This window comes from Hemitrygon akajei, unplaced genomic scaffold (genome assembly GCF_048418815.1).
Source record: "Hemitrygon akajei unplaced genomic scaffold, sHemAka1.3 Scf000080, whole genome shotgun sequence".
Taxonomy (NCBI): Eukaryota; Metazoa; Chordata; class Chondrichthyes; order Myliobatiformes; family Dasyatidae; genus Hemitrygon; species Hemitrygon akajei.
Window position 1 is genome coordinate 1,381,353 of NW_027331966.1, and position 19,207 is coordinate 1,400,559.

At 44.7% G+C, this 19,207-nt stretch overlaps 1 protein-coding gene across 1 annotated transcript in view; it reads left to right on the forward strand.

Annotated features, from left to right (window-relative positions):
• Positions 1-18,825, forward strand: part of LOC140722568 (uncharacterized) — a 424,481-nt gene extending 405,656 nt beyond the window's left edge. The window contains exon 3 of the transcript XR_012097666.1: positions 18,662-18,825. The gene's annotated coding sequence lies outside the window, so the exon portion shown is untranslated. The remainder of the gene's footprint in view (positions 1-18,661) is intronic.
• Positions 18,826-19,207: the final 382 nt, after the last annotated feature.

Consider the following 19,207-nt stretch of genomic DNA (forward strand, 5'->3'; position numbering starts at 1 on the left):
TCTGATGGCCTGGTAGAAGATGATGTCCCGGAGCTTGTTGGTCCTTTTGCTGTGATACCGTTTCCTGGATGGTAGCAGCAGGAACAGTTTGTGGTTGGGGTGAATTGGGCCTGTTTGTCCCTGATATTCGTTGGGCCCTTTTTACACACCTGTCTGTGTAAATGTACTGAATCGTGGAAAGTAGATTGTGCAATGTATAATTTTACTTGTTTATATTTAGAGACATTTTTTGATGTATAAAATGATGAAGGGTATTGAGCGTGTGAGTGGCCAGAGGAGTGTATTTTTTTTCCCAGGGTTGAAATGGTTAATGCCGCTTTTCCACACTCCCATAGACCCTTTGTCCATCTCCTGAATAAATAGAGATGGAAAAATATTTAAGATCTCCCCATCTGCTTTGTTTCCACACGTGGATTGCCATTCCGGTCTTCCAGAGGACCAACTTTGTTCCTTGCAATCCTTTTGCTCTTAATCTATCTCCAGAATCTCTGAGGATTATCCTTCACCTTTTCTGTGACAGCAACCTCATGCCATCTTTTAGCCATCCTGATTTATTTCTTATGTGTTCTCTTGCATTTCTTTTACTCCATAAGAAACTGACTGCCTATACTGCAAAGTACTGGAGAGTTTAACATCGGTAGCTGAGCGAAGGGCGCTGAGTAGGCTACGGTCAATTATGGAAAACCCTGAACATCCTCTACATAGCACCATCCAGAGACAGAGAAGCAGTTTCAGTGACAGGTTACTGTCGATGCAATGCTCCTCAGACAGGATGAAGAGGTCAATACTCCCCAATGCCATTAGGCTTTACAATTCAACTGCCAGGACTTAAGAACTTTTTTTTTAAAGCTATTATTAATGCTTTTTTGAGTTAGTGATTTAGATGCATATCATATTATTACTGAGTTAAGTATTGTATGTAATGAGTTTTTGCTACAACAAGTGTATGGGACATTGGAAAAAATGTTGAATTTCCCCATGGGGATGAATAAAGTATCTATCTATCTATCTATCTATCTATCTATCTATCCCTGTTACGCAATTCCATTTTGTGCTTTACCAGGGTCTCAATATCTCTTGCAATCCAAGTTTCCCTGCAGTTTCTATCTTTACCTTTTATTCTGACATACCCGCTCTGTACTTTCAAAATTTTGCTTTGAAGGCCTCCCATTTACCAAGCACACTTTTGCCATAAAGCAGCCTGTCCCAGTCCACAGTTGCCAGATCCTAGTGTTGATTCCAGGTGTTGATCCATGCCCTGAACACATCCGCCTTTCCTACGCTGCTCCTTGTATTGAAATATACAGGGCTCAGCATATTCACTGCACCATGCTCAACTTTTTCATTCCTGACTTTGTCTGAGGACTGAACAACATCTGTCTCCACAATCTCTCCACTACCATTCAGGCTCCCATTCCCCCTGCAACTTTAGTTTAACCCTCCTTACCCCCACCTCCCACCATGCAGATCTATCACCCCTCTGGCTTTCCTCTCCCAGATCAATAAAAAGGAGGTGCATACCAGGTACAGGCAGATAGGAACAAATGAGGTAGTTATGAAATACAGGAAATTCAAGTGAACACTTATGAAAGAAATAAAAGAAGGCATGAGGTTGCCCCACCAGACAAGGTGAAGTAGAATTGTCAGGGATTCTGCAGATATGTTAAGAGCAAAAAGATTGCAAGGGAAAAAATTAATTGTCTGGAAGATCAGAATGGTAATCCATATGAAGGGATAACATAGACTTGGAAAGATTTTTTTTGCATCCGTATTTACTCAGGGGATGGACACAGAGTCTATAGAAGTGAGGCAAAGCCGCATCAACTTCATGGACTCTGTACAGATTACAGAGGTGGAGGTGTTTGCTGTCTTGAGGCAAATTAGTGTGGATCAATCCCCAGGGCCTAACAAGTTGTTCACTTGGACCCTGCGGAAGACAAGTGCAGAAATTATCGGGGCCTTAGCACAGATATTTAAATCATCCTTAGTGACAGGTGAGGTACTGGAGGATTGGAGGACAGACAATGCTGTTCTGCTGTTCTAGAAAGGCTGTAAAAATAAACTAGGAAATTATATGTTTGTGAGCTTGACATCAGTACTGGGAAAGTTATTGGAATGTGTGTGCAGGAACCAAGTATATACTGTAAGTATTTGGATAGGTATGGACTGATAAAGGATAGACAGCATGGCTCTCACCAATCTTATAGAGTCTCTCAAGGAAGTTATCAGGAAAGTGGATGAAGACAAGGCAGTGGATGTTGTCTACATGGACGTTAGCAAGGCACTTGACAAATCTCATATGGGAGGTTGGTCAAGAAGGTTCAGTCATTCAGCATTCAAGATGAGACAGTAAATTGGATGAGACACTGTCTTTGGGAGAAGCCAGAGTGTGGTAGCAGATGGTTGCCTCTCTGACTGGAAGCCTGTGACTGGTGGTTGCCACAGGGATCAGTGCTGGATCTGTTGTTGTTTGTCATCTATATCAGTAATCTGGATGATAGTTTGGTTAACTGGATCAGCAAATTTGTGGGTGACACCAAGACTGGGGGTAGTGGACAGTGAGGAAGACTATCATGGCTTGCAGTGTGATCTGGACCCGCTGGGAAAATGGTTTTAGAAATGGAAAATGGAATTTAATGCAGACACGTGTGAGTTGTTGCACTTTGGTATGACCTACCAAGGGAGGTCTTTCACAGTGACTGGTCGGGCACGGAGGAGTGTTGTAGAAGAAAGGGACCTGGGAATACAAGTCCTTAATTCACTGAAAGTGGTTTCACAGTTAGATAGAGATGGAAGGAAAGATTTTAGTTCATTGGCCTTCATGAACCATATACTGACAATAGATGGATGTTATGTTGACTTGTAGAAGACATTGGTGAGGCCTAATTCGGAGTATTGTGTGCAGTTTTGGTCACCTGCCTACAGGAAAGCTGTAAAAGAAGTTCAGAGAGTTCAGAGAAAATTCACAAGGATTTTGCCAGGTCTGGAGGACTTGGGTTAGAAGGAAAGATTGAACAAATCAGGACTTTATTCCTTGGAATGTAGAAGATTGAGGGGAGATTTGATTGTGATAGAGAGGCACAGATTGTGTTAATGCAAGCTGGCTTTTTCCACGAAGATTGGGTGGGATGACAACCAGAGGCCATGGGTTAAGGGTGAAAGGTGAAATGTTAAGGGGAACATGAGGGAAACTTCTTCACACAGACAATCATCCGGGTGTGGAATGAGCAGCCAGCACAAGTGGTGAATACGAGCTCGATTTCAACATTTAAGAGGTTTGTGTTGGTACCTGGATGGTAGAGGTGTGGGAGTGGGCTGTTTAAATAGTTCAGCACAAACTAGATGGCCCAAAGGGCCTGTTTCTGTGTTGAAATTTTCTTTGATCGTGACAAGAACCTGAAGTAATACAAAAATTCACTCTAACCCCTTTTGACAGCTGTGCGAACCAACCAGTCATTTCAGCAGGAATGTTTTATATGGCATTAAAACTGTGGCACTTTAAGTTAATAATACATAAAAGAAGATCCCAGCTGCACATCAAGAAAGACTATTTGCGTGAGAGTGTTTCACTTACTGTGTGGCCAGGCACCCATGCAGCTCAGCAGGAACAGGGAATAATACCAATGGAGAGAGTCAGACTGAGCCAAGGCACAGATTGGAGATGACAGAAATGCCCCATTCTTATAGAGACAGGAAGAGCATCAGGGAATTGATGGTCATTCCAGATACCAGCACTCTGCCCAGTCAGGAGATGATCTCTCTGTCCAACTTTCATTGAACCTCACTGTAACAGTGTGATACCAGATCAAACCTTGGCAACTCAAGTAATCTCGTCTGAAATGTTGTCCTACACCCATTGATGGATTTTGTAAATCTATTTACAGGTTAAAAATGAGAAGGAATTCGTCTCCAGGAAGCTCAAACACGGCACAGCAGTTTTGTTGTCTCTGTCTAGATATTTAAGAAGTGGAACAAGGGATCCAATTGACCACCCTTCGTGCTCAGACAGTGGGGAGGGATTCACTCGCTCATTTGACCAACTGGCACGCCTGTAATTTACACAGGAGAAAGGCCTTTCACCTGCTCAGACAGTGGGAATGGATTCACTCGGTTATCACAATTGAAGGTACATCAGCAAGTTCACACTGGGCAAGGCCTGTTCTGTGTGTGAGAAGGGGTTCAGTCGGTCTTCCCACCTGTGGACACACGAGTCAGTTCACACAACACTGGGCAGAGGCTGGTCATCTGCTGAATTTCTGGGAAAGGATTCACTCAGTCATCTGACCTAATGGCTCACCAGCGAGTTCACACTGGGGAGAAGCCATTCACCTGCTCAGTCTGTGGGAAGGGATTCACTCAGTCATCTACCTTACTGGTACATCAGCGAGTTCACACTGGGGAGAAGCCATTCACCTGCTCAGTCTGTGGGAAAGGATTCACTCAGTCATCCCACCTACTGGTACATCAGCGAGTTCACACTGGGGAGAAGCCGTTCACCTGCTCAGACTGTGGGAAGGGATTCACACTGTCATCCCACCTACTGGTACATCAGCAAGTTCACACTGGGGAGAAGCCATTCACCTGCTCAGTCTGTGGGAAGGGATTCACACTGTCATCCCGCCTACTGGTACATCAGCGAGTTCACACTGGGGAGAAGCCATTCTCCTGCTCAGTCTGTGGAAAGAGATTCACTGATTCATCCCACCTACAGAGACATCAGCGAGTTCACACTGGGGAGAAGCCGTTCACCTGCTCAGAATGTGGGAAGAGATTCACTCGGTCATCCCACCTACAGAGTCATCAGCGAGTTCACACTGGGGAGAAGCCGTTCACCTGCTCAGAATGTGGGAAAGGATTCACTGAGTTATCCAGCCTACAGAGACATCAGCGAGTTCACACTGGGGAGAAGCTGTTCACCTGCTCAGTCTGTGGGAAGAGATTCACTGATCCATCCAACCTACAGAGTCATCAGCGAGTTCACACTGGGGAGAGGCCGTTCACCTGCTCAGAATGTGGAAAGAGATTCAATCATTCATCCCACCGACTGAGACATCAGCGACTTCACACTGGGGAGAAGCCATTCACCTGCTCAGTCTGTGGGAAAGGATTTACTCGGTCATCCCACCTACTGAGACATCAGCGAGTTCACACTAGATAGAGGCCATTCACCTGCTCAGTCTGTGGGAAAGGATTCACTCAGTCATCCACCCTACAGAGTCATCTGCGAGTTCACACTGGGGAGAAGCTGTTCACCTGCTCAGTCTGTGGGAAGGGATTCACTCAGTCATCCAACCTCCAGAGTCATCTGCAAGTTCACACTGGGGAGAAGCCGTTCACCTGCTCAGTCTGTGGGAAGGGATTCACTCAGTCATCCAACCTCTAGAGTCATTTGCGAGTTCACACTGCGAAGAAGCCGTTCACCTGCTCAGTCTGTGGGAAGAGATTCACTCAGTCATTCACCCTACAGAGACATCAACAAGTTCACACTAGAGAGAGGCTGTTCACCTGCTGAGAATGTGGGAAAGGATTCACTCAGTCATCCCACCTACTGGCACACCTGTCAGCTCACAATGGGGAGTGGCCATTGTTATGAATCCCTAGGTTTTATTTGCTGTGGACTGTCATTTTAAGAGAGAGAGAGAGAGATCAAGAAGGCAAATCAGTCTGACTTGCAGCTTGTTTACATCACGTGCAGCTTGTTTAGTTTTAACTGAGGACACAGACACTCAGAGTCAGACGGAGATGAAGGAGGAAAAATGGAAGAATCGAAACCAGGGAACTAGTGGCCAAGGGTCACTGTTTGGTACTTTCCTTTGCGCACAAGGGTGGGGTAATTATCGATTCACCGTACTTCGAATGTGTGGTTGTCACCTCATTTGACCCATAGGAGTGGATCTGATTTGGGGTATCCTGCGGAGACCACTTATGTGTTAACCCTTGCCTGGCTGTGGTGTGGTAATTCATTTTAAGATGATACCCCTTATGACAAGTCACTTCGGGTGATAATTAGTATGTGGATTTGGAAGGATGACAGATAAAATCTACAGCGACTGTTGTCTCGTTTTACCACCATGGAACCTCTCAACATTTTCCCTGGATTACAATTATCTCTCTCATCACCTATTCTGTGGTTGAACTGAACTTTCATACTTTACCATCTCACGACTCCAAGCCTTGTTTCCCCCGAGCTCAATAGTTTGGGAGTTATATTTATGCACATACATATCCTAGACTGGACTGCCAACACAGATGCCTTGTGCAGGAAGGCACAGAGTCGACTGTACTTCCTAAGAAGGTTGGCGTCATTCAATATCTGTAGTGAGATGATGAAGATGTTCTATAGGTCAGTTGTGGAGAGCGCCCTCTTCTTTGTGATGGCGTGTTGGGGAGGAAGCAGTAAGAAGAGGGACGCCTCACGTCTTAATAAGCTGGTAAGGAAGGCGGGCTCTGTCGTGGGCAAAGTACTGGAGAGTTTAACATCGGTAGCTGAGCGAAGGGCACTGAGTAGGCTACGGTCAATTATGGAAAACTCTGATCATCCTCTACATAGCACCATCCAGAGACAGAGAAGCAGTTTCAGTGACAGGTTACTCTCGATGCAATGCTCCTCAGACAGGATGAAGAGGTCAATACTCCCCAATGCCATTAGGCTTTACAATTCAACTGCCAGGACTTAAGAACTTTTTAAAAGCTATTATTAATGCTTTTTGAGATAGTGATTTGAATGCATATCATATTTTTTACTGAGTTAAGTACTGTATGTAATTAGTTTTGCTACAACAAGTGTATGGGACATTGGAAAAAAGTTGAATTTCCCAATGGGGATGAATAAAGTATCTATCTATCTATCTATCTATCTATCTATCTATCATTTGTACACATAACACTCAAGAGGAAATCTGCAGATGCTGGTAATTCAAACAACACACACAAAATGCTGGTAGAACACAGCAGGCCAGGCAGCATCTATAAGGAGAAGAACTGTCGATGTTTCAGGCTGAGACCCTTCATCAGGACTAACTGAAAGGAAAGATACTAAGAGATTTGAAAGTAGTGGGGGGAAGGGTGAAATGCGAAATGATAGGAGAAGACCGGAGGAGGTGGGATGAAGCTAAGAGCTGGAAAGGTGATTGGCGAAAGTGATACAGAGCTGGAGATGGAAAAGGATCATGGGACAGGAGGCCTCAGGAGAAAGAAATGTGGCGGGGGGAAGCACCAGAGAGACATGGAAAACAAACAAACAATTAAATATGTTGGTGATGGGGGAAGAGGGGCATTAACAGAAGTTGGTGAAGTCCATGTTCATCCCATCAGGTCGGAGGCTACCCAGCTGGTATATAAGGTGTTGTTCCTCCAACCTGAGTTTGGATTAATTTTGACAGTAGAGGAGGCCATGGATAGACATATCAGAATGGGAATGGGACGTGGAATTAAAATGTGTGGCCACTGGGAGTAGTCTGTTGCTGCTGGTTCATTTCTAAAGCGTTACAGTTTGTAAAAAAATGGGGCCTGCGTCTGGGATATGAACAAATTTGAGGATTGATTTAATATCGATTTCATTGGGGAAATCCCTTTTGATTTATTTGTGTGTGGAAAATCAGCAGCAATGGATGTTGATAGATATCTGGAAGTGTGAACCTCTCAGTCATTAGAGGACACCAGAAGGATTGAGTATTGCTAAAACGTTGATACTTGCTAAGGTGAAATTGACAATGAGGAGGGCACTGATGCGCTGGATAATAGCTGAACATTATATATCTGAGGGTGTGTTTAAAGTGGAGGAGTTGGAGTTGTTTCCTGAAAGTAAACCTAGTGAGCTTGAGCTCCAGTACAAGTTAGAAAAATTAAAGATGGAGGCTCCTGAAAGGCAAACGCAGTTTCAGGCTGGAGAGGCAGAAAAGCAGAAAGAAAATTCTCTTACAAAGTGTAATTAAGGGGAAGGCTTAGCAAGCCTATTCTGCTTTGACAGTTGCTGAAGCAGCTTATTATTTATTTATCTATGCTGCCCCAATCATCACCACTGGGCTATCAATGTGCAGGAGCTGTGTGTGGTTCAGTGCTTTGCTCAAGGACACACACGCTGCCTCGGCTGAGGCTCGAACTTATGACTTTCAGATCGCTAGTTCAACACCTTAACCACATGGTCACGCACCACACATTATGACATAGTGAAACAGACTGTGCTCAAAGCTTATGAGTTGGTCCCAGAAGCATACAGGCAAAAGTTTAGACATTTGAAGAAATCTGTGAACCAGACGTACGGAATTTGCTTATGAGAAATTTGTGTGTTTTGACCGTTGGTGCACATCTGAACATGTAAATGCTGATTTTAACCGCTTGAAAGAGTTGGTTTTAATTGAAGAATTCAAAAAGTGCGTCCCTGATGACATAAAGACGTATCTAGATGGAAATGATGCTGCCACGATGCAGGAATCTGCTAGATTAGCAGATCAGTTTGCTTTAACTCATAAAGTTATGTTTACCCTGAATAAGAGTTTCCAAAAGGCACTTGTCAAGTTGTGGGTAAACCGAATGAGCTCACCCCAGTGGCCTGTACCTGCATTCGGTGAACCCTTTTCCAAAGTTATAGTGGATTGTGTTGGCCCATTGCTAAAGACTAAAGCTGGCCATCAGTATCTGCTAACTATTATGTGTACTGTATCCAGATTCCCAGAGGAAATACCTCTCAGAAATATTAAAGCTAAAACTGTGGCGAAGGCTCTTACCAAGATTTTCACTTTATTCGATTTGCCTTAAGAAATCCAGTCTGATCAAGGATGTAATTTTACATCTGGATTATTCCAGCAGGTAGTTTCTGAACTGGGAGGAAAACAAATTGCATCATCTGCATACTATACAGAATCACAAGGGGCTTTAGAAAGATTTCATTCTACCCTCAAAACAATGATTAAGACATATTGTGTTGAAAATGGAAAAGACTGGGATGAAGGAATACATTTGCTTTTGTCCACAGAAAGAGAGTCAGTACAGGAATCACTGGGCTTTACTCCATTTGAACTTGTATTTGGTCGCAGAGTGACCTTTCACCTTGTTAAAAGGAACTGTGGATTGATGCTAACTCGTTAGACTATGATTTGAAGTTCAATAATAAACTACACCAAGCCTGTAGTCTAGCGAGACAAAACTTAAAGATTTCTCAGGACAAAATGCAGTGTTGGTTTGATAAGTGGGCTTGCGATTGAAAATACCAGGTGGGAGATAAGCTGCTTGCCTTATGTTGACAAATCCACTTCAGGCGAAATTCAATAGACCGTATGAAATAGTCTCCCAAACTAATGATGTGAATTATGTTAGTAAAACACCCAGCTGACTTAAACTAACACAGGTGGTACACATAAATATGATAAAGCCTTTTTTGACAGGCAGGTACCATCTGTGTGTGTTGTCAAAACAAATGAAACTGGCAACCCTGAGAATGAAACTATTGATTCATCTGAGACTTTGCACAAGCCAAACATGGTCCCAGTTAGGCCAATGAACTCGGTTGTTCCAGAAAACACTGCTAACAAATTGTCTCATCTGCAGCCAAAGCAACAACAACAGCTGAAGGAATTAATTCTGAAGTTTAAAGATTTATTTCCCGATGTTCCCAAGCAAACCACGGTCGCAGTACATGATGTAGATATTGGTCAAGCCAAACTGATTAAACAACACCCATATTGCATGAACGTAGAAAAGTGTAAATTGGCTGACCAGGGAATTGAGTATATGCTGGAGAATGGTATTATTAGGCCTTCAAAATGAGATTGGAGTCACCCTATTTCTATTCACGTTCCTCCGGAGCCTTGCTGGACAGGAACACTGAAACATCAAGTGAGAAACAGCAGGAGGCCATTCATCCCCTCTAACCATCAGCAAGATGGCGGCTGCTCACCCATCTCAACCACATGTTTCTGCCCAATCCTCATTTCCTCCACCCCTTCAGTCTCCACACATCTGTCGCCCTCTGTGGTGGGGATTTACAGATATTCACCACCCTCGGAATGGAGACATTTCCCCTCATCACAGTCCCGGACAGTCCATCCCCTGTTTCAGAGACTGGGATCCCTGGTTCAACCGGTAATGATGTTGTGCATTTCAATGTGTTCACCTCTCAGTCCTCGATTCTCTAAATGAAAGGGTTATCGCATTTGATCTTTCTTCATATGATGACCCACCACTCCCGGGATCAGTCTGGTGAATCTTCATTGCACTCTCTGTAACAAATACTCTCTAACCTCTTTGTTCATCCTCTGGAATTAATTTCCATCTTTTGCAGTCCCGTGTTGCCCCAACCACTCATCTCCCACCCCTGTCACTATTTCCACCTTCCCACCTCCCCCCTCACCTGGATCCACCTCTCACTCCCCAGCTCTTGCCCCATCCCCACCCCTCACCTCTTTTCTCTGACTATTTCCCGTCCACTCTCAGTCCAGAGGGAGGGTCTCGGCCCGAAATGTTGACGGTCCATTTCCCTCCACAGATGCTGCCCGACCCACTGAGTTCCTCCGGCAGTTTGTCCTTTGGTCTGTATAACCCGTGTTAGTGTGGGGAGCGGGATTTTACACCATATTCCAGGTACAATCTCAACAAAACACAAATAATTGTCACCCTGCCCGACCCTCCGGCAGTTTGTCCTTTGGTCTGTATAACCCGTGTTAGTGTGGGGAGCGGGATTTTACACCATATTCCAGGTACAATCTCAACAAAACACAAATAATTGTCACCCTGCCCGACCCTCCGGCAGTTTGTCCTTTGGTCTGTATAACCCGTGTTAGTATGGGGATCGGGATTTTACATCATATTCCAGGTACAATCTCAACAAAGCACAAATAATTGTCACCCTGCCCGACCCTCCGGCAGTTTGTTCTTTGGTCTGTATAACCCGTGTTAGTGTGGGGATCGGGATTTTACACCATATTCCAGGTACAATCTCAACAAAGCACAAATAATTGTCGCTTGAGCGGGAGACGAACTCAGCGGGGTAACGCCCACTCGGCTTGTCCGCCTCCGCGAATGGTTGTAACCAGTGATTGACATCGTTTCGCACCAATGGGAATAGCGCAGCGCCTGAATCCTCTGTTGACAGCGGTGGGGGAGGGGCTGATCACGTGATTATTATACCAGCCGTTAAACTGATAAAGCTCGAGCACAGCAGCGCGTGGGTGACGTAAGACACCGCACACGTGAGGGCAGATCCCGGTTTCGGGAGCCCATGTGTGATGTCATGCGCGTAGGGGAGGAGCTGTGTGACGTCACCTGTGGGATTGCGCTGGCATTTAAAAGCAACTTAATGGACGTTTCAGTGGGTCAACAACATTAATCACGGGTTTCATCACTGAATCTAGTGTTGTGAGATGTAAAGTCCCCTGTTATGTGTCCGGCTGTGCCGTGTTGTTGGTGGAGTGGGCAGCGTGGTGTTTGTCTCGATTCGGGTCACAACACCAGAATTGCCAGCGGGGTCCACACACAGTGTATTAGTCAACAGAAAACCTCTCGTCCCTGCAGTCTTTGTCTCCCTGTAAACTCAACACCCTGACAGTGTGGACCATAGATACCCCTTCCTCTCAGAGTCAGGGAATCACTCAGACAGCTGATCTCTGAGAGGAATTATATTTATTGGTCATTAAAGTTCACCCAGATTCGTTTGGACGGATTTGATGTGGAGTTCGGGGTGTCACAGTGAAAGGGCCGGACGGCCGAACTCTCTCCGTTGTCCAAACATCCTTCCAGGTGAGGCGACACTTCACCTGTGAATCTTCCGGGGTCGCCTGTTGTGTCCGCTGCTCCCGATGCGGCCGCCTCTACACTGCTGACACCGGCTACTCCGCAGTTGTGCGAGGTAGGGATTTTTTTTAAAATCGGGGGGAGTCGATGTTATTGTTCCCTTTTGTCCGGAGGGGTGGGTTTGGCGGTTGATGATCAGGATGACGTTCTTTTTTATGCGGGGGGTGGGGTGGGAGTTCGATTTTTCTCCCTGAGCGACTTTCATGCTCTTTCTTTGTTTCGTGGTTCTCTGGAGAAGAACAAAAAAAAACTCAGAGTTGTTTATGGATACCTGCTTTATAATAAATTAAACTTTGAACTATCCGCTCCGAGCGGGAGTTCCTGGTGTCCAAACATTTTCATTCCGGTTCCCATTCCCGTTCCGACGTGTCAACCCATCGCCTCCTCTTGTGCCAAGATGAGGCTAACTTCAGGGTCCAGGATCAGCACCAGATAGATAGATAGATAGATAGATAGATAGATAGATAGATAGATAGATAGATAGATAGATACTTTATTCATCCCCATGGGGAAATTCAACTTTTTTCCAATGTCCCATAGACTTGTTGTAGCAAAACTAATTACATACAATACTTAACTCAGTAAAAAATGGGATATGCATCTAAATCACTATCTCAAAAAGCATTAATAATAGCTTTTAAAAAGTTCTTAAGTCCTGGCGGTTGAATTGTAAAGCCTAATGGCATTGGGGAGTATTGACCTCTTCATCCTGTCTGAGTACATTCCGTCTATGTACCCCCGCCCCCACAACCTGATGGCATGAATATCGATTTCTCCTTCCGGTGAACAAATTTCCCTCACACCCCTCCCTCCCACTCCCTCTCTTCCTCTCTGACCTTTCACGTCCTCTCACCTGCATATCATTTTTCTCTGGGTCCACTGCTCCATCCCTTTCTCCTATTCTCCACTCCCCTCTCCTATTAGACTCTATTTTCTTCTGCTCTTGAGCTTTCCCACCAACCTGGCTTCACCTGTCACCTTCCAGCGAGACATTTCCTCGCCCGCCCCGATTTTATTCCCGTCCCATCTCAGTCCTGAAGGAGGGTTCAACTGAAAACTCTTTTCGATAGATGCTGCCCGGCCTGCTGAGTTCCGCCAGCATTTTGTTTGTGTTGCTCTGAATTTACAGCATCTGCAGACTTTGTGGTGTTTGTGATTTACCTCTCCGTTGTCCCTCCCGCCTCCTGCACTAGTGGCGCTGCATGGACCTCCAGATACTGGTGGCGCTGCATGGTTTCTGGCCACAGGTGGCGCTGCGGAGAAACGTCTGCTAAACGCATGCGCAGTGCTCTCTGCAGCTGTTGGCCGTTCTCCGATTCGAGCGCGGGTGAGTCGGGGTTGATCCCGAAATTGTGTAAATGTGGGCCGGTTGCATTGGGAAAGGGCCGGGCCCGAGCTCTGCCGGATGGCTGGAGCAGGGGTGCAGTGGCAATTATTTAGGTGCCAGAGCTGTACGAGGAATGATTGATAAGTTCGTGGCCTAAATTAGAAGGCCTAAAGTTATACAGCTCTCGGTACCTGCACGTGTAGTTCAACTCTTTGAGTGATTATGCAGAAAGTTTGAAATTAATAACATTTGCGGTATTTCTGTTTCAGATAATTGAAAATTGCTCGGTTTTGTAAAATTCCACCGTAGGCCACGAACTTATAACCATATAATAATCACAGCACGGAAACAGGCCATTCCGACCCTCCTAGTCCGTGCCGAACTCTTAATCTCACCTAGTCCCACCTACCCGCACTCAGCCCATAACCCTCCACTCCTTTCCTGTCCATATACCTATCCAATTTTACCTTAAATGACACAACTGAACTGACCTCTACTACTTCTACAGGAAGCTCATTCCACACAGCTATCACTCTCTGAGTAAAGAAATACCCCCCGTGTTTCCCTTAAACTTTTGCCCCCTAACTCTCAAATCCTGTCCTCTCGTTTGAATCTCCCCTACTCTCAATGGAAACAGCCTATTCACGTCAACTCTAACCCTCTCAACATTTTAAATACCTCGATCAAATCCCCCCTCAACCTTCTACGCTCCAATGAATAGAGACCTAACTTGTTCAAACTTTCTCTGTAACTTAAGTGCTGAAACCCAGGTAACATCCTAGTAAATCGTCTCTGCACTCTCTCTCATTTATTGATATCTTTCCTATCAATCACCTCTCGGGAGTGACACCCAATTTGTGTACCTGCTCATTTCATGTACTGAACAACTTCCTTGCCCCATTCGTGTAATAGGGCTTCTTGTAATGTCAAGCAGCAAACCAAGATGAAAGAAATATGTGAATTCCAGAGCTCCACAGAAATATAGTGATAGCTAAGACATTAACAAGATTACAGCCTATCACTACATTTCAGTGTATAACTGATACAATTAAACATATAATACTTAATTTAATAATATGACAAAGTATTGCACGGTTGCACTTAACTGATTATCATAGAATATAATTATCAAGCAAGTAAAATAACTTTGTTTGCTTAGAAGCCAAAGAGTTGTTAGTGAGAAAAATTTACTTTAGGATTAGGAGTAGCCTCACTAATACGACTGAGTTGGAGCAGACGGCAGGGCCCGCAGCGCTTAGCAGTGTTCCTCAGAGGTATAAAAATAACAGAAATAAAGCAATTCATTTTTTACACTTTTAGCCACCTAAATTGGAACCAAGTAATCGAGTATGAAAAAAGAACGTCTGATGAACTATTGCTAAAGCCACGAATATTGCTGAATATTAGTCTCAAAAGTGGTAGGTTGGCAACTCTGCCTCGTACCGTTTCACTCGCAGAAATGGTTGGCTGGGAAGTGTACCTGTGGGTGTTGATACTCACAATATTCTCACACGTCGGGTGTTACATGGTTCGACCTTTACAGATCCTGTTTAGTCTTTAAATATATAAAAAGTTAAGCTTGAATCTTTACATGAATTATTATCGCATTTATACAAATAGAAAATATCGTAGTTTGGAAGTGACAAATGTTAACAGGGGAGGACAGCAACCATTTGGGAGTTTTGGAAATGCATTTCGTCTCGTTCATTGCCTCACTAAATTACTCTTTTTCCTATCAACACAAAGAGAAAAAGAGCCTCTTTCCCATCAGCTACAGTTGGTGGAGCGAGGCTAAGGGGTTGATCCGCTATTAATGATAGTTGAAATGACGTAAAACCAGCTTAAAGCCGAGAAATGTCTTTTTTTTCCATTTGGCTTGTAAAGCAAAACTAAATTTATCCAGGTGTAGAAGAGGATTTTGGATGATTAGCTTGTGTCTTTGTTCAAAATCAGGACGAAGATGAGCGAGCAGTGAATTTTTCTTTCATTGTTTTCGACTTTTAAACTTGGGTTTCTATGTTCATTCCTTGCCTAATATAGCTCCTTTCTGGAATCCAATGGTTCCCATTGGAAAGAGCGGAAAAATGCTTGCACTTCTGTGCAGGTATTTCCCAGCTTCCTAGCGAGAAGGAATTTCACAAGTACCTAAATAAAAAACAGTCACAGCTCCAGGATTTCACCAAAAATGATCAAATATCCTAATGTTATTAGTGGTATTTTTCCCCACCAGCCAACACCCTCTCTTCCCAACCCCCACTTCCGTAAAATTCCCTCTATTTAATATGCGGCCGCTGTTAAATTCCGTGCTTGTTTATTTTGACTTTTTTACAGAGGTGTCGGAGCGGCTCTCCGGTGAGCTCTGGTAGCACTGCACCCCTGAATGTATAAGACAGTACAGTGTTAAATGCAAAACCCTTAACAGTGTTGATGATCAGAGGGATCTTAGACTCCAAGTGCATCGCTCCCTGAAAGAGACTGCACAGATTGATCGGGTCGATAAGAAGGCAAATGGCGTGGTTGTCTTTATTAGTCGAAGCATTGAGTTCAAAAGTCATGAAGTTGTGTTGCAGCTTTGTAAAACTTGTTAGCCCACATCTGGAGTGTTTCATACAGTTCTGGTTGCCCCCATTCTCGGAAGGATGTCGGGGCTTTGGAGAGGGCGCAGAAGAGGTTAACCAGGATACTGCCTGGATTAGAGTGCATGAGCTATAACGAGAGGCTGGACAAACGTGTTGTTTTCTCCAGAGCGGCGCAGGCTGGGGTGAGACTGGATGGACGTTTATCAGATTACGAAAGGAATAGATAGAGTGGACAGACGTTATGTTTTACCTGGGGTTTGAAATGTCTGACACATTTAAGGTGAGAGGAGATGTGAGGGGCGTCTGTTTATTTCCACAGAGTGCTGGGAAGCTGGAGTCTGTGCCTGGGGTGTTAGACCCCACCGGTCACGTGATCCCATTTGCCCCTCTCATTTAACCGCAGATGTAACGATCTCTTTGTGCATGTTCACAATCTCCAGATGGGCGGTCATGCATCCTCCATGTTGTGTTGGGAAATCTGATGTTGGCCACTGAGTCCCGTTAACTTCCCCCGAACTCGCCTCACTTCCTGAGGCTCCTCACATTTGTCCTGGAGCTTTAGGGCTGTTGTGTCTTCTCCCGGACTGGGGTGGGTGATAAAGGAGAACGTCTCAGGTTGTGGGGATCTTTGATTTCACTGCCTGCTTTACCGAGGGACTGGGAAGTCTAGGGGGGAGAATGGTTTCTGTGATGTGCTGATCTGGATCCAAAGGTCTCTGCCGTTCCTCGCAGTCACGGGCGGAGCAGTTACCATGCAAAGCGTGAAGTGTCTGGATGGGAAACTTCCTATGGTGTGTTGATAAAATTTTGGTGACGGTCAAAGTATATCTGGCAAAGTTCTTGTTATTTTTGCTAATTCTGTCATTTTAGAATCTTTTGTACAGTAGTATGTCCTATTCATTCAGTACCTATGTGTTGCTGGAGGACCATCAGTGATTGTCCTTGATCCCTTCTCCCACCTGGTTCCATCTGCTCATCTTGTTCATCCTCTGTCCAGTCTCTTCACACCCCCCAACCCCGCTTCAGTGATGAACATCAACCATCTGGGTCATCCTCAGTCCGCCTTGTACCCCACCTCCTCAATGTTATATATCAGCAATCTTTCTTCCAACCCTTGTCTTCATTGTGAAGTGTTCTTTTGTACCTTTGGCCTCGCTGAGTCATTTCCAGAATCGGTTTTTGTTAGTTGGAATGCCGGAGGGTCATCAGGTCCCAGTTCTGTTGTGCATTGGTGTGGAGGTGCTAGTTTATGAACAGTGACGGGCTGACACACTGCAGCATTTTACTGGCAGCAAAGAGTACTGGGAGAGTTGGTGCTTGGGCTCTAATCCTGTGATCGGCATTCCAGGCAAATGGAACTGTCGGTGTTTTGGCTTTGACTTTGGTTTGAGCTTCTACAGATGGGGCTGGATGCTCGTTCTGCAATGAAGCAGAAATTTCGAGCAGCTGGACATTGGTTGTGGTGAAATCCCGGATTGCACTACCCAGTGTGAGATGTGGCGACGATGTGTCAGACTCTCAGGGTCGGTGAGTGGCAGATTCAGCTGTGTGATTGTGAGGTTGGGTCCTGGGATATAACAGTTTTTGATCCAGGTAAAGTGGACCCAGGGATCGAGCTGCTTGGGCTTGTGAGGTGTTGAGTGAGTATTTCTGGTCTGGGATCAGATGTTTGTTTCTGGAGTTCCTTTGGAAGCAATGACTGCCAGTCTGAGGAGAGGATGAGTTCCCATTTCATCCTCACAGGGAGAGGCTGTGAGTGTACAACAGTAGAAATAGACCCATGAGTTTGGTGTTCAAACTGTGTTTGGAAATCACAAAGTGGAAATCAGGCAGCTGTGCTGGAGATCTGCACTAAAAACTGAAAATGTTTGAAGTCATTCTGATGAAATGTTATTAATTGAATTGTATTGTAAGCTGTTCCTTACCTGCTGAGTGTTTCTGGTAATTCCAGTTTCTTTTTATTTCTTGGTTTATATTTCATGAAATGGACCTGTTTTAACCTGGAAATGAAAATGGCTGTGATAGTTTGTAGGCCTCCGTTAGAGTCTCTGCAAGTCTCCCCTCTCCACACCACTGATGTTGCCCAAGGGAAGGGCATTAGGACCCATACAGCTTGGCACTGGTGTCATCGCTCAAGGACACACACGCAGCCTCTGCCAAGGCTCGAACTAGCAACCTTCAGATCACTAGACCAACGCCTTAACCACTCGGCCACGCGCCAGCACATGTGATAGTAGAACAGTATAGAAAGCACAACTTTTCCCTGTAAATTATCCTGGAACCGATTTGACTGTTATTCCTGGAAATGTGTACAGTGCAGTTGTTGCTAACAAGGCTTACAAGAATAATCTCAGGAATGATCGGCGTCATGTATCAGGAGCATTTGATGGTTCTGGACCTGTGCTCAATGGAGTTCAGAGGGGCGGTGGGGGTGGTGGAGGGATGAATGGTTAAGTAAACCTACCGAATGCTGAAAAGCTTGGATACAGTGGACATGGAGAGGATGTTTCCATTAGACAGAGAGTCTGTGATCTGACAGCACGGTCTCAGAATAAAGATGCTTCCCCTTAAAACTCAGATGAGAAAAATGGTTGAGGCTGCCATTTGGGTATATTTATGACAGATTAATATATTCATGATTGCTAAGTAGATTCAGGGTTACAGGAGGAAGACAGGAATATGGTGTTGGAATAAAAATCAGCCATGGTTGAATGGTGGGGCAGACCAGATGTATCGAATCACCTAATTCTGTTCCTGTGTCTTATGTCTTACCATGACTGAATGATGGCTCCTTCTTATCCCATATCATTCTGTGACCTGTGAGGGACAATAAAAGATTGTTCACTGAGATCATTAAATCTGCCTTCAGTGTTTAAATTTCAGTGCGTTTTGTTCTTAGTAACATTACGCAGAAATGTTTAGTTCTCCTTTTCATTATTAATGTGCTTCATTGTCTCTCTGGTTAAAGTTAGACCTGTGGTGAGAGATTTATTTGAAGAAAAACCCCAACTGGAGGCAAACCACGACTGAAGACGAAGGAACAGCAACAAGTGAACCAGCCCGAGGATTGAGAGCACCAACTGGAGAGAACCCATCTGACTCAGAGATTCCAGTGATTCAGTCAGGAGAAAGTTTGGTGAGTCTCATTTACTTAAACACTGGTCCTTTAGACATTACATACCTGTACAAAGGAAGGTAGGAAATAGTTGGGAGTGAGACTGAATGTGCCCAGAAGAACCATTTATGCCTCTGCCAGACCCAGTTACAATCACTCCAGGTCCGGTAATGTGCTTCCAGCAGCCCAGCCCTTTGAAACCACTCCCATTTCCTCACAGTGGTTACTCAGTTCAAGATCTTGCATCCTCTGTTGTAGCTTTTGGTCAGTTCTGAGTGGGGAGAGGGAAAGAGAGGGGAGTGTTTATGCTGACTGCCTTTCAAAAAGATTAATTGTTTGAACTTGCTGCAAACTCTCTACCCATACCCTGTACTTTCTCAACCAGATTATTGACATAGA